This window comes from Schistocerca americana, chromosome X, assembly GCF_021461395.2.
Source record: "Schistocerca americana isolate TAMUIC-IGC-003095 chromosome X, iqSchAmer2.1, whole genome shotgun sequence".
Classification (NCBI taxonomy): Eukaryota; Metazoa; Arthropoda; class Insecta; order Orthoptera; family Acrididae; genus Schistocerca; species Schistocerca americana.
The window spans coordinates 158071430-158086633 of NC_060130.1; positions in this window are offsets into that span (position 1 = coordinate 158071430).

Genomic DNA, 15204 nt, shown 5'->3' on the forward strand with positions numbered 1-15204 from the left:
TTTAAGTCGACAGTTAATCCTCCGACTGTCATTGATTCTTTTCCTTTGCCTAGACCGGACGAGCTGATGGATAAGTTAGGGGAAGCTCGTTTCTTTTCCAAAATGATCTCCGTGAAGCATATTTGCAATTGCCCCTCGACGAGCAATCACAACAGTATTTTGTCATAAACACGTCGTTGAAGTTGTTCCGTTTTCTGCGTTTGCCTTTTGGTTGTGCGTCAGCTCCAGCTGTTTTTCAGCGTTTTTTGTCACAACTTCTGGCTAATGTGCCATCGTGTTGCAACTATTTAGACGATATTGTTGTGTCCGGTCGGACGCCTGCTGAACATTTCCGTAATTTGGAGTGTTTGTTTAAAGTGTTGTCTCAGGCTGGCCTACGTTGCAACATCGATAAATGTTCATTTTTCCTTACGGAGATGGAGTATCTGGGACATGTTATTAATGCTCAAGGCATTCATCCCTCCCAGTCACATTTAGCAGATATTCGTGATTTGCCCGCGCCTCGCAATCTGCATGAATTGCAAGCAGTTCTTGGCAAATTGACGTACTATATTAGGTTTATACCTAATGCATCACAGATTGCTGCACCGTTGCATCGTCTCCGCCGTAAGAATGTTCCGTTTGTGTGGTCAGCTGATTGCCAATCAGCCTTTCAGCAGCTTAAAGAGGCTTTATTGAATGATCGTTGTCTGGTCCATTACGACCCTAACAAGCCTCTGGTGTTAGCTTGTGATGCCTCTTCTTTCGGCCTCGGTGCTTTGTTGTCTCACCGAGTCGGTAACACCGAACGTCCTATTGCGTTCGCATCTAAATTGCTAAACAAAGCTCAGTGTAATTATAGCCAATTGGACAAGGACGCGTTGGCTATTGTGTTCGGTGTCACAAAATTCCATCACTACCTCTATGGTAGACCATTCTATTTAGTAACAGATCACAAGCCCCTGACGTCACTGTTTCATCCGTCTAAACCAGTTCCTCAGCGGACAGCTGAGAGACTACAACGTTGGGCTCTTTTATTATCACAATACCGGTATGAGATACTGTATCGCCCTACAGCTCAGCATGCAAACGCTGACGCGCTTTCTAGATTGCCGATTGCTGCGGATGATGTCTTCAATTCCTGTGACGACTCTTGCTATCAGATTGACGCCGATGAGCATCAATCCCTCCGGGATTTTCCGATTGATTATCGTCAGGTGGCACGTGAGACGGCTACGGATCCTCATCTGAGTTTACTCTTACGTTTTGTTCAACGTGGTTGGCCGTCCAAGGCAAAGGACATATCGGATCCTGTGGTTCGTCGCTATTATCCGCAACGTCATCTGTTGTCTGTTTCGCACGGAGTTTTGCTGTTACGCACCGAGAATGACCAGCTTCGTGTAGTGGTTCCCCAAGTGCTCCAATCCAAGGTCCTCGACTTGCTGCATCAAGGTCATTGGGGAGTGGTCCGCACCAAGCAGCTTGCCCGCCGTCATTGTACATGGATCGGCATTGATAAGCAGATTACGCAGATGTCTACAGATTGTTCGACGTGTGCCGAACACCAAGCTGCTCCGCCTCAACGCTATTTTGAGTGGGCACGCCCTGCCGGTCCCTGGCAGCGAGTACATATTGATTTCGCTGGTCCATATTGGAATTCTCGTTGGCTCATCGTGATAGATGCATTTAGTAATTTTCCGTTTGTTGTGCCCATGCAGTCTACAACGTCTGCACAAACTATACAGGCGTGGACTTCAATTTTTTGTATTGAGGGTCTTCCAGAAGTTTTAGTGTCTGACAATGGTCCACAATTTACCTCTGCTGAATTTGAAAGTTTTTGTTCTGCCAATGGCATTCGCCATGTTCTTACTCCGCCGTTCCACCCTCAATCGAATGGTGCAGCGGAACGTTTTGTACGCACATTCAAGGATCATATGGACCGCCTTCGTGCTACGCACTCTCGTCAGCAGGCCCTCATCACGTTCCTGTCGTCGTACCGGACCACGCCACGCGACGGCCCTTCGCCTGCGGAGCTTCTCCACGGCCGTCGTCATCGCACCCTACTACGGTTGTTGCACCCCCCGGATCGACCCGCCGCTTCTGAGCATCGCACGCGTTTTCAGCGCAACGACGCCGTTTTTTTCAGAGTTTATCACGGTCGCCGTCGTTGGGAACGTGGTACCGTGATAAGTGTCCAGGGTCGCGGTTTTTATACTGTTCAAGGTGCTACTGGGGTGCACAGGAGGCATCAGAACCAGTTGCGCCGCGCTGGCCGCCCGGATTCTGCCGCTCGTTCTTTGTCCACAGATTTGGTCCGCGGCGGGTTCCAGCCGCGCCTTCCGACTTCGCTGCCGCCCGCAGGGCCCTGAGCGGACAGGCGCGAAAGTATTAAGATAGCCCAGTAGCAGTTAGCGATTAGTTTCCAAAGAGACAATATGTGAATCTGTGTATGAAGTGCGATGTCGTAACTTGTTGGTAATTTCCTCGATGACGTACATTTGGAATCTCATGTTAATCTTATAGTCATGAATAGGATTCTACAATGGGTTTCAGAAGAGATTACCATCATTTAGTGTGTGAAGTGCGATCACACGTAAATTCTCTCGGAAAGCATACTTGCCGCCCGGTGTGGCAGTGCGGTTCTTGGACCTTCAGTCAGGAACCGCGTGACCGCTGCGGTCGCAGGTTCGAATCCTGCCTCGGGCATGGATGTGTGTGATGTCCTTAGGTTAGTTTGGTTTAAGTAGTTCTAAGTTCTAGGCGACTGATGACCACAGATGTTAAGTCCCATAGTGCTCAGAGCCATTTGAACCATTTTTGAAAACATACTTGTTACTGATCGTAGGATCGTGTGAAGTATTAACTATGATTTTTCACGGGACTGATTTTGGGATTCTATGAATAAAAGAAAAACAAGTGGCATCCCATTACTTCGCAATTCTCAGCTTTAGTAGCTTTGAGATTTTCCCATTTTGCCACTCTGTTATGCACTGTTTACTGGAGCGGGGAGAGAGTGCTTAGCACACTGGACTCACATTCGGGAGGATGATGGTTCAAACCCGCTTCCGGCCATTCTGATTTAGGTTTTCCATGATTTCCCTAAATCGCTCCAGGCAAATATCTGGATGGCTCCTTTGAAAGAGCAAAGCCGACTTAATTGCCCATCCTTCCCTAACCCGATGGGACCTATGACCTCGCTGGTTTTGCCCCTCCACCGAATCAACCAACCATCCAACCAACTGTTTACTGTGTGCATATTAGAGTCTGCAATCGGCAGAAAAGCAACTAATTGGGACGTCGATTACAAGTCATCTTTACAAGACATGACGTAAGCGAAATGCCTCCGGATGTGCTTGGACAATTGGACGTGTATGCTATCATCAGAAATCCACCGTGTATATTGTACGAGGCATAATTATTTATGGAAACTATTACATTCAGGAAGTCATCGTGTAGTAGTTTTACAATTTGGAAAACAGCCAAAGACCATTGCATCCCCAGCGTGAGGAAAAAGTCAGAATAAGTGCAGCCGACATAAATATTACGCTTGGCATCCCTGCGCTTGAATGTTAGTAAATTTTAGTCCTCTCAAACCTCATAAGTGTAAAAAAATGTAGCAGCAAACAAAAGAAAATAATTCCTCTGCCCAAATAGCCAGGTACAGTGCAACATACACTTTGTATCTAATTTTGATCCAGTAACGACGTTAATGAATTTTGAATAATTCAAGTGGTTAAATAGTGAGAGAACCGTAGCTCATGTTTCTGTTTATAATTCAGCACAGAGAAACAGAGTTCCTTATGGGATGAAATAGTTCATACGAACAAAACATAATAAAGGTCATTTAAAGCACCATATTCTTAGTTTCGTGCATATTTTTCTGAGGTTACTGAGTGGTGTACTTAAAAAAAGTGAGTGGGGCATAACTGAGGCTTAGCTGTTCTTCGGTATGTAACCGTAGCTGTTGACACTTAGAAAGATGTTGCCAGTGCCTCCAGCTTTGTCACTGACGAAATCCACATTTCTCTAATCGCATTGTACCACCTCGAGTCGACGTATACGCACAGCCAGTCAAATGATTCAAATGGCTCTGAGCACTATGGGACCTAACATCTGAGGTCATCAGTCCCCTAGAACTTAGAACTACTTAAGCCTAACTAACCTAAGGACACAGCACACATCCATGCCCGAGGCAGGATTCAAACCTGCGACCGTAGCGGCCGCGCGGTTCCAGACTGAAGCGCCTAGAACCGCTCGGCCACAAGGCCGGCTGAAGCGGAGGACCACGCAGCCTGACAAGCTATGTGTCATGACCTGCTACGGGCTGTGGAAAATGATAATTTGATGCAAAATGTCTTGTTCATTGATAAAGCTACATTTTATACCTGCGGACATGTGAACAGACACATCTGCAGGATCTGGGCAGACGAACAACCAAGTGTGCTGCAGAAGTGCCAACGGGACACAGCAACAGTGAATGTGTGGTTAGGGATTGCGAGGTCAACAGTGTACGGGCCCTTTTTCTTCGCAGAGCAAACCGTTACTGGAACCACATACCTAGATATGTTTTTGGAGCCCCAGTTGATATCTGATGGGATTATGAATACTGTTGTATTTCAACAGGATGGTGCACCACGCCATTTTGCCCTCGTTGTTCAGAATTATCTGAATCAAGCATTTCCCGGCAGATGGATTGGTCGTGCCTCTCCGCGGATATGTGCACCCCGCTCTCCTGACGTGACACCCTTAGACTTTTATGCGTGGGGGTTTATCAAGTTAGACTTGACAAACCCCCATGCAAAAAGTCTAAGAGTGTCAAGTCAGGAGAGCGGGGTATACCTGGTGAAGAACCGCAGCACTGAACACTTAACACTGCGGATTCGAGCTGCAGACGCTCAGATTACACCAGATATGCTTGGGCAGGTTTTTCGGTCTGCAGTGGAGCGCTGGGGGATGTGCCCAGACATGCAACGTGGTCACACTGAAATGTACTGAAATTATGTCCTATTGTAACATAAGTTGCAGTGCCATTACGTATTGGTTAATAAAATTTGGTTAAGTACAAAATGTATAGTGACTTTAGAATCACCCTGTACATTTTATTTACTGATGAGACACAGTTTACTCGAGATAGTATAAACAATTTACATAACGAGCACGTATGATCTGAATCAAACCCACATGCAACAGTGCAACGCAATTCCCAGCAGCGATTTAGCGTAAATGTGTGGTGTGGTATAATCAACTCACACTTTATTCGAGCATTCATTTTCCTAGGACGTCTAACTGGCGAGACGTACTTACAATTCCTTCAAGAAGAAATTCCCCGCTTGCTCGAAGATGTTCCACTCGATACGCGATCGCAAATGTGTTTTCAACATGACGGCGCGCCTCCACATTTCACCAACGCCGTTACTACCCATTTCACTGAACATTTTACCAGAAATGGACTTGTCGTGGTGTTAAACGTCTGTGGTCACCCAGATCGCCCGATTTAACACCAATGGATTTTTGTGTATGTGGATGGATGAAAGACATAGTTTATGAGGACAAAGTCAATACCAGTGAGGCATTACTTGCTCGAATTATGAATTCAATAGACGAAATTAAGAACAACCCTGTGAAACTGAAACGAACAACAAAATCTGTTCATACACGTGCACCTAAATGCACTGAACTCGGTGGAGACATTTTTGAACATTTATTATGAATGTATTGTGAAATTGTATGTACACTGTAGAACCTCCTTCACACTGAGCTTTGTTTTTCCTGGTTAACATGAATCCACAAGTGCTATGGTATTAATAAAAACAGATTATCTGACACGTTCATACAGTTTCAGTTACCGTTATTACCATCATTTTTCGAAAACTAAATTCTCTACAACTTCTAATGAAACCTTTGTGCAATTGTCTGGAATTTAAAAAACAAATTGACTCATGTAGCTAATAAATTAAAAAATTTAAGAAATTATGTCTTTGCTTCTCTGGATGTTCTGGAAAACTACTGCAGATACACGTGTGAGACATGTTTTATTAGATTCACCAGATCAATAATAAAATAAATGGAAATCGTGCTTTACTTTAACCTTGTACAGTTTTGCGATGGCTTCATAGTAGGGAAGGTGATAAATTTCTTTTGTTAGCCGTAGCTCCGTAACTAAACGTATGCGGACCTATGTTTATATGAACTTTTTTCTTTAGTTTTACTTGTAGAATAACATACGAAAATATTTGCATATCTTCGTGAACCATCCTGTAGAAGTTTCTATCGTGGTACTATACTTCTATGACAGGTGGTTCCACATGTGTAAATATCAAAAAATGGGTCTGAGCACTATGGGACTTAACACCTGAAGTCATGAGTCCTCTAGAACTTCTAACTACTTAAACCTAACTAACCTAAGGACATCACACACATCCATGCCCGAGGCAGGATTCGAACCTGCTACCGTAGTGGTTCCAGACTGAAGCGCCTAGAACCGCTCGGCCACACCGGCCGGCCGAAATATCAAAGAGAATCTGAATATGGCAGTTTATAAAAAATTAAACAACTACTTCAGCGAGTTACGCAAACTCCCTACGGATGTTACCACGGACTTGTGAAATAGCGCCAGTGAAGGGTCAATACAGAAAATATAATCCGAACAACAAAAATATAATCTGTAAACGTGGAGAAACGAATAAAAAACATCTACGTGAATAACCTCAATATTACAAGATAATCTTAGGAAACTTATAATGTGTGTCAATCGCTGGAAAAAAGCAAATCGTGATATCTTTTTACTATCAACAACAGTTACTCTTCATTGAAAGTGTTAATTATTGAAAAGCGTGGCTCAAATTGTTACTTTGCTGTACTGAATGTATGCATGCATGCCTGCCTTCAGTTAAATTTACCATTGCTGCAACTGTGACTGAAAAATAATCCATTGAATTGTGTGTTGGTAAAAACTACATGGTTTCGTTGTTTTTCACAGTAGTTATACCAGTATTAAAAGATGAAGTAAATTAAATTTCAAACTTAGTCCTTTTCGGTTTGTCCTTATTTTTATTCAAAGTGATGCATGATAATCAGTCACAAAGAATATTTTCTTTAAATGTATTGAACTTTCCATTTCTATGTAGTATGTGTAATTGTATAATTGTTTATATAGTCATGTGTGAGGGTAGGACTATGTATGTCTAGAATAGTGTTTTCATGTCTCTCCCCGTTCCCCTCCCTTCCTCCATATTCCACGTAGTGCACAATTTTACTACCTATTTCTTAAGTCTAAAATGTTGTTTGATTACCAGTTTAGACAGTTCAGATTCACGACATACTGTCACGCCTTTCACACATTCGGCGTTCGTGTACATACTAATTGTGGTGTGGGAGCAGCAAAACACCATGTAGCCAAGAGTTCCTTGCTACAACAGGCTCGCAAATATCCGGTCGTCACAGCGTATTACACCGAGGTTCCTCAGTTGGAGAACTAGAAGGCTCCTTCTGCCTATTAGTGGCAGTCACGATCATTTTAATGTCCTATGGAAATGAAGCAACTCTTTAATTCATATTTTGCACGCCTGGGACGGTGGTTCACGTGGTTTATGTCCCCCTGGGCTCCTCGGTAGAAAATTCAGATCGATATTCACGGCTGTGTTCCACCGTAAAATGTGGCGGCAGTGCGGGCTCACTTTAATCTTTCCCCTCACTCCGGGAGCCTATATATTTCCTTCGAACAGCCGGCAGCCATCGCAGTAAGCGGGCGGCGTTCTCAGCTGACGTCGTTTGCAAAACTTTGGAGGCTGCCCAGCAGGCGTTCGTGCTTGTTGTCCGTCTGCCGCTGGTAATCTGCAACGGAGAGGAACGTCTCAAAGAGAAGGGTTTATAAAACTTAAAATTCCCCATTTCGTTAATGGTTCACCAGATTCACCCCGGAATAACTTTTGCTGCTTCAGGCTGCAAGAGCCAATTTACGATTTTCGATTAAACTCCAATTTTCCCTGTCGCTTAATGCTTTTGTCTCTGTCTTCTCTTTAATATTGTGGACTCTTTCTTTCCAGCATTTGACGATATTTGATTGTTTCCCTTTTTGACCAACTGACACGATTCCATTCTCTGTAGGTTGTTCCTATCAAGAACGATTACCAAAGACGTCAACGGTTTGAAGAACTTGAAAGGAACTGAAGATCGACAATTCGAAAAGGGTGTACAAGTGCAACCTTTCACTCACACATGAAGGATGAACAGACTTTCGAATGGTGTGTTTCGACACTAAACTACCAGACACATTTAGCCTGGAAAGCATTCACCTCACTGAAGCACACCACATTTCACCAATAAAATGAATAGCATAGTGCTTCTACCATTTCTGGCTTTACAGCCATCACATTCCCTACAAGGAGCTCTTCTTAGAGCAGGTGATAAGGCACCAGTGGGAAGACGACGTAATTTGATGTGAGGTACCGATAACAGACGGTTTGGTTCGAATGGCCCTGAGAACTATGCGACTTAACTTCTGAGGTCATCATTCGCCTAGAACATGGAACTAATTAAACCTAACTAACCTAAGGACATCACACACATCCCTGCCCGAGGGCCGGCCGGAGTGGCCGTGCGGTTCTAGCCGCTACAGTCTGGAGCCGAGCGACCGCTACGGTTGCAGGTTCGAATCCTGCCTCGGGCATGGATGTGTGTGATGTCCTTAGGTTAGTTAGGTTTACGTAGTTCTAAGTTCTAGAGGACTGATGACTTCAGATGTTAAGTCCCATAGTGCTCAGAGCCATTTAAATTTAAACAGTGAATTTACTTGCATGTCTCAGTAGCAGGCTATCCATTATGTCAAAAGTGTTACTTACTAGCAGAATAATAAACAGTTGCTAAACGAAAAGGCAAACGAAGCACTCAGAGATCTTCTGATAACGACTAACTTGGATGGCGCGCGAGGTTATTCGGCTGTAAGATCAGAGCTGATTCGGCAGTCTCGGAGGATAGACATGTTGTCTGCCGCGTCTGTACCAGTTAATACTTAATTAGCAATCTCTGGTTTGAAAATGTGGAAGCTCGCTGGGCAGTCTCGGAGGGAAGACAGGTTGTCTGCCGCCGCCGATACTGGTTAAGAACTTAATTAGCAATCTCTGGTTGTTTGGACATATAACTGAGAAATAGTTTGATAATAATTATGGAAACACACAGTTCCTTATTTTGTTTATTCTGTGTGAAAGTGCGAGGAATGGAAATTATTTGTGAGTCATAATGTGGACTGTAATTGTGAAATCTCTCGTATTCTAATAAAAAGCAAGTGACATCCCTTTTAAAGAAACCAATTCAAAATTCAATTATTTGTACTGTACGAGTTCCTCGCTAACAGTTTATTGCAGCCTCAAGTTAACGGATTCACGACCTACGTGCTGTTTTCTGGGCAGAGGTCAACTATAGCCGACTGCAGGTTGATAAACAATACTTGGAACTGAGACACTCCACTCAGGGAGATGGCAGCAGCTACGCAGCTAGTGTGTGCTGCAGTTTAAGTACAAATGAGATCAGTGACACGTCATCTGTGGTAACACGGAAGAGGTATGAAAGAAGGAAATCTTCGAGAGAGGGATTTTCATACTCATGAAAATCCCTCTCGCTATATCTCTCCCTCTTTCACTTGCCTTACATGGCATCCCTTGCGGGGTTATTTTTGAAGTCGAAGTCTTTCCAATCATGAGACGAGATTTTACTAGCGAGAACTGTGAACTGCGACCAGAGAATTGTTTAAGGGCTGTGATTCCAAAATGGTTCAAATGGCTCTGAGCACTATGGGACTTAACATCTATGGTCATCAGTCCCCTATAACTTAGAACTACTTAAACCTAACTAACCTAAGGACATCACACAACACCCAGTCATCACGAGGCAGAGAAAATCCCTGACCCCGCCGGGAATCGAACCCGGGAACCCGGGCATGGGAAGCGAGAACGCTACCGCACGACCACGAGCTGCGGACGGCTGTGATTCAACTGAACTGTAAAGGACCATAAGTCTGCATACGAACTGTGGTAATTAGACGTGGAACTGTGTTGAATTTCATTTGAACTATAATAACTGATGGTGGGTAACGGCCTTGGAGCAGTGGATACACCGGTTCCCGTAAGATCACCGAAATTAAGCGCAGTCGGGAGTGGCCTTAACTTGCATGGGCGTCCATCGTGGCCGCCATGCGCTGTTGCCATTTTTCTGGGTGCACTGAGCATCATGATGCCAATTGAGAGCTACTCGACCGAATAGTAGCGTCTCCGATCAAAAAAAAACATCATAACGACTGGGCGAGCGGTATGCTGACCACACGCCCCTCCTATCCGCATTCTCAGCTGAGGATGACACGGCGGTCGGATGATCCTGATGGGCCACTAGTGGCCTGATGACGGAGTACTCTCATTTTTATAACAACTGATGCCGCAAAGTGAAATTTTTTGTTACCACGATAGTACACTACTGGACATTGAAATTGCTACACCAAGAAGAAATGCAGATGATGAGCGGGTATTCATTGGACAAATATATTATACTAGAACCGACATGTGATTACATTTTCATGCAATTTGGATGCATAGATCCTGAGAAATCAGTACCCAGGTCAACAACCTCTGGCCGTAATAACGGCCTTGATACGCCTGCGAAACAGAGTTTTGATGGCGTGTACAGGTACAGCTACCCATGCAGCTTCGTCACGATACCACAGTTCATTAAGAGTAGTGACTGGCGTATTGTGACGAGCCAGTTGCTCGGCCACCATTGAATAGACATTTTCAATTGGTGCGAGGTCTGGTGAACGTGCTGGCCAGGGCACCAGTCGAATATTTTCTGTATCCAGAAAGGCCCGTACAGGACCTGCATCATGCGGTCGTGCATTATCCTGCTGAAATGTAGGGTTTCGCAGGGATCAAATGAAGGGTAGAGCCACGGGTCGTAACACATCTGAAATGCAACGTCCACTGTCCAAAGTGCCATCAATGCAAACAAGAGGTGACCGACACGTGTAACCAATGGCACCCCATACCATCACGCCGTGTGATACGCCAGTATGGCGATGACGAATACACACTTCAATGTGCGTTCACCGCGATGTAGCCAAACACGGATGCGACCCTCATGATGCTGTAAACAGAACCTGGATTCAACCGAAAAAATGTTTTGACATTCGTGCACCCAGGTTCGTCGTTGAGTACACCATCTCAGGCGCTCCTCACTGTGATGCAGCGTCAATGGTAAACGCAGCCATGGTCTCTTAGCTGTTAGTCCATTCTGCTGCAAACGTCGTCGAACTGTTCGGATAGATGGTTGTTGTCTTGCTAACGTCCCCATCTGTTGACTCAGGGACCGAGACGTGGCTGCACGATCCGTTACAGCCATGCGGATAAGATGCCTGTCGTCTCGACTGCTAGTGATACGAGGCCATTGGGATCCAGCACGGCGTTCCACATTACTCTCCTGAACCCGCCGATTCCATATTCTGCTAACAGTCATTGGATCTCGATCAACGCGAGCAGCAATGTCGCGATACGATAAACCGCAATCGCGATAGGCTACAATCCGACCTTTATAAAAGTCGGAAACGCGATAGTACGCATTTCTCCTCCTTACACGAGGCATCACAACAACGTTTCACCAGGCAACGCCGGTCAACTGCTTTTTGTGTATGAGAAATCGGTGGGAAACTTTCCTCATGTCAGCACGTTCTAGGTGTCGCCATCAGCGCCAACCTTGTGTGAATGCTCTGAAAAGCTAATCATTTGCATATCACTGTATCTCCTTCCTGTCGGTTAAATTTCGCGTCTGTAGCACGTCATCTTCATGGTGTAGCAATTTTAATGGCCATTAGTGTAATATCGGTGTAAATCAGTAATAGGAGGTGCTGTATTGCTGCGAGAATAAAAGTTAATGTTGCGACCGCGGTCTATGGGATTAAGTTATACATCAGCACTTCAAAATTCTTCATCCTACGAGAAGGCATAGCGTGCAGAGCAGGCCGAGGCCGCCACAGGCAACAGGTGCGGCTGCAGCAAGCAGCGGCCGGTGCAGTTAGCTGTACAGATGGTGTCTGATGTGTCATCTTCATTCAGCACACGACAACAGTGAATTTGCAGCCAGCGGCGCGGAGCGTCAATACATCGAAGAAGTAGTTTAGATGTTTCTCTTTTACATAGCAGTCCAAGTCTTATAAATGGAACATTAGTATTCGTAAAATGTCTGGGAGAAAAGGAAGTGAGTCATATGTGGGTTATATATGCGTTTAATGATATGTCAAATTTAGTCCAAAATAATTCAAGTGGAATCATAGATTCAAACTTAGGTGACAAATCCGAAATAGTAAATTCAGTAACCAATGATCTCACTGAGTATTATGAAGTACCCATGAATGAATGTAGAGTTAACTAATTGTAGTGGATGGGTGCCAGGAGGTGACGTATTAAAACTCGTCCGAGCTTTTCAAATGATTTATTCGTTTCCACTACAGAGCTTGATTCACCTCGGTCTGCGTCACAGGCCCCGCATTGCTGAGGCCACTGCCCCAGCGACCTGTGCAACACAACACTGTCGTGCCGGCCTTGTTCGCCAGCTGTTGAGTTCCGATAACGTCAGGATGGCTGCGCCAGCGGCCGACTCAGCGGCCACCATTCTGGTTTACTCTGCGCTGTTCCGCCGGAAGCCGTAGGCCGGCCCCGCTGCTGCTTCTTCCTCAGCTGGCGTAGCTGGGAACACGGCGGCAACGACCGCCCGCGATCCGGAGTACGAATCTGCGGTCCTCGACACGGATGTCTCCGGCATGTGTCGGAAGCCGAGACGACTGCCCGCGGTAGCGAGCCAAAGAGTGGCCCGCCCTGGCTGGCTGCAGACTCCGCGTCGGCCTCGGAGGGTCGAACCAACGACCCGCCGTGGACTGGGACGCTGACGCCCCATCTGTTGCAGCGTGTAGCTCGGCGGTGTGACAAGCGCCGCCGTCCAGGAGAGATGCCACACTTCAATGAATCTCGTTAAAAAACAACACCTGTCTATTTTCGGCTGCACGCCTCTGTTTCGCTAACGCATCGCTCCAAGTCACATACCCGTGCCAGTGGCCCCCTTCTGCCTGTAGCTTGCGACATGCGAACCGCTGCGTTTACTCTTTTCAGCGGTTCGATGGCCCCTGTGGCCTCCATTACACTTCGCAACCGCTGGTCAGCGTAACTTACTGCAATCCTGCCTGCACCTGGCTGTAACTTGTGGGCTCCGAAATATTGCTCCTAATGTAACTTCTCTATCTTAAGCTGTGGTGCTGCTACATAGTAATGAAGACAGTGAAAATACAGATTTAGTGTCAAACAATGATAATATAAACCCAGGACGTGTAGTACCTACTCAAAATGAAGTTATTGATTAGAATGACGATGCCAGAGAAAATTATTCTAACGTCGACGTTACCAATGAGCTAACAGAAATATTACATACATTAAGGCATGATACAGCATCAGTTGACACTTTGTAAGCTCAGGGTGATGATCAGGATATATAGTCTATGCTAAAATTAATTTTGTAAGAAAAATTAGCAAGGAAAGGAAATAAGTAGGAGTTAAAAGACGTTAAGATACGAGTAGCTCAAATTAGCGCTAAGTTCAATGCTTTGGAACAAAAGGTTACAAATCTTGAAGCTGAAACTGAAGGATGCTACAAGAAAATAGGTTATGAAACAAAGGAATGAGCCAAAAAATTAGGAGTTTGTGAGTCAGGAGTAAATAAGAAGGTAGATTATGAAATCGCAAAGTTAAATATGGTTCTGCATTATCCAAATTTGGTCATAGAAACAACAATTAATGACATTACTATTGCAAGACAAGGGCAAAGTAAAACTATCAAAGCATGTAATGATAAAAAAAGATACGGTGGAGCAATTTACAGAGAATCAAAAACGACCATGAAATACTTAGTCGTAATATTTCACATGCAGAAACCTCTTGTAAAGGCAACCCAAGTGTGATTCAGGGTAAAATGAGAGAAATAGAGCAAAACGTACTTACTGAGATGCAAGAAAAAATAGAAAATGAAGGCGAAATTTGATACGAACACGAAAGAAAGAAAGAAAGGTGCTGTTCATGATAGGGAACCATACACACAGTAGCCTTCATGAGACAGTCATTCCTGAGAACAAGATAGAACAACAAAAAACCAGATTCATGACCAGTATGTTAGAAGACGAAGCTATATCGAGAGGGACTGGGGTCAGTAACTCATGTAAAAAATATAAAAAAGTTGTTCAAGAATACTTGAATCGGTACTAAATATAGCGTATGGTGAAGTATTTGTAGACAGAAAGTTTCATGGTGAGAATGTCATTGTACCACGAATGGACAGGAGCGAGGTATTAGAAGCTCCCCTACCGAAGTTCAGTGGTGTCAAGATGTCAATAAACATTGACTTGACAGCCAGCTTCTGTCAGAGGCCGCTAGATAAAAGTGGTCAAAGATATTCTGTATTCGCCTATGGGAGACAAAGCTTTCATCGTAGTTCTAAGAAGCATAATAATGGGGTAGATTACGGGGTTTAATGTGAGAAAATTGTGAATCAGCTGCCTCATTCTAAAACAGAAATACTGCCACAACAATATTAGCTCAAATATCGATAAATGACACCAAAATGTATTATCAATATTAACCTAAGGGGGCAAAAACGTTCTATGTGTTGCCAGGTAATTGACGAGTACTAAGTGCCGGTGTTAACCGAGAGCATGCTTCATTTTCTTTTCCTGATGTTAGTTCTTCCTCTGCTTTCATTCAGAACTATATCTGTCTTCCTTAACATTCTTCATCTTCGAGGTTAAGATGAGAAAACAAAGGAACAAGCCATGACAAAAACAAAATAGCCCAGCAGCATAAATGTGAGCACAGTACGGATGAAAAACAGACATCAGAAGGAATATACAGGGTGTTCATTTTAAAACTGTACATTGGATCGAGAAAGCTATAATTCTAATTGGTTTGCCTTGGAGGGGGCATCCAAAGATACCACACTCGAGCCGCCACCCCACCCTGTGCGATATGCCGGAGGAATACAACGTTGCAAATGAGGTTTCCTATTAGAAGTCATGAAATACTGATTTGTCCTACCCTCGTAGCATGGACGTGGGGTCCCATGTGCCACTGGATATTCAAGGGCCATTGAGTAGCATGTCATTAACTACGATTGTGTAACAGTTTCTATTCCTTCGATTACAGCGCCATC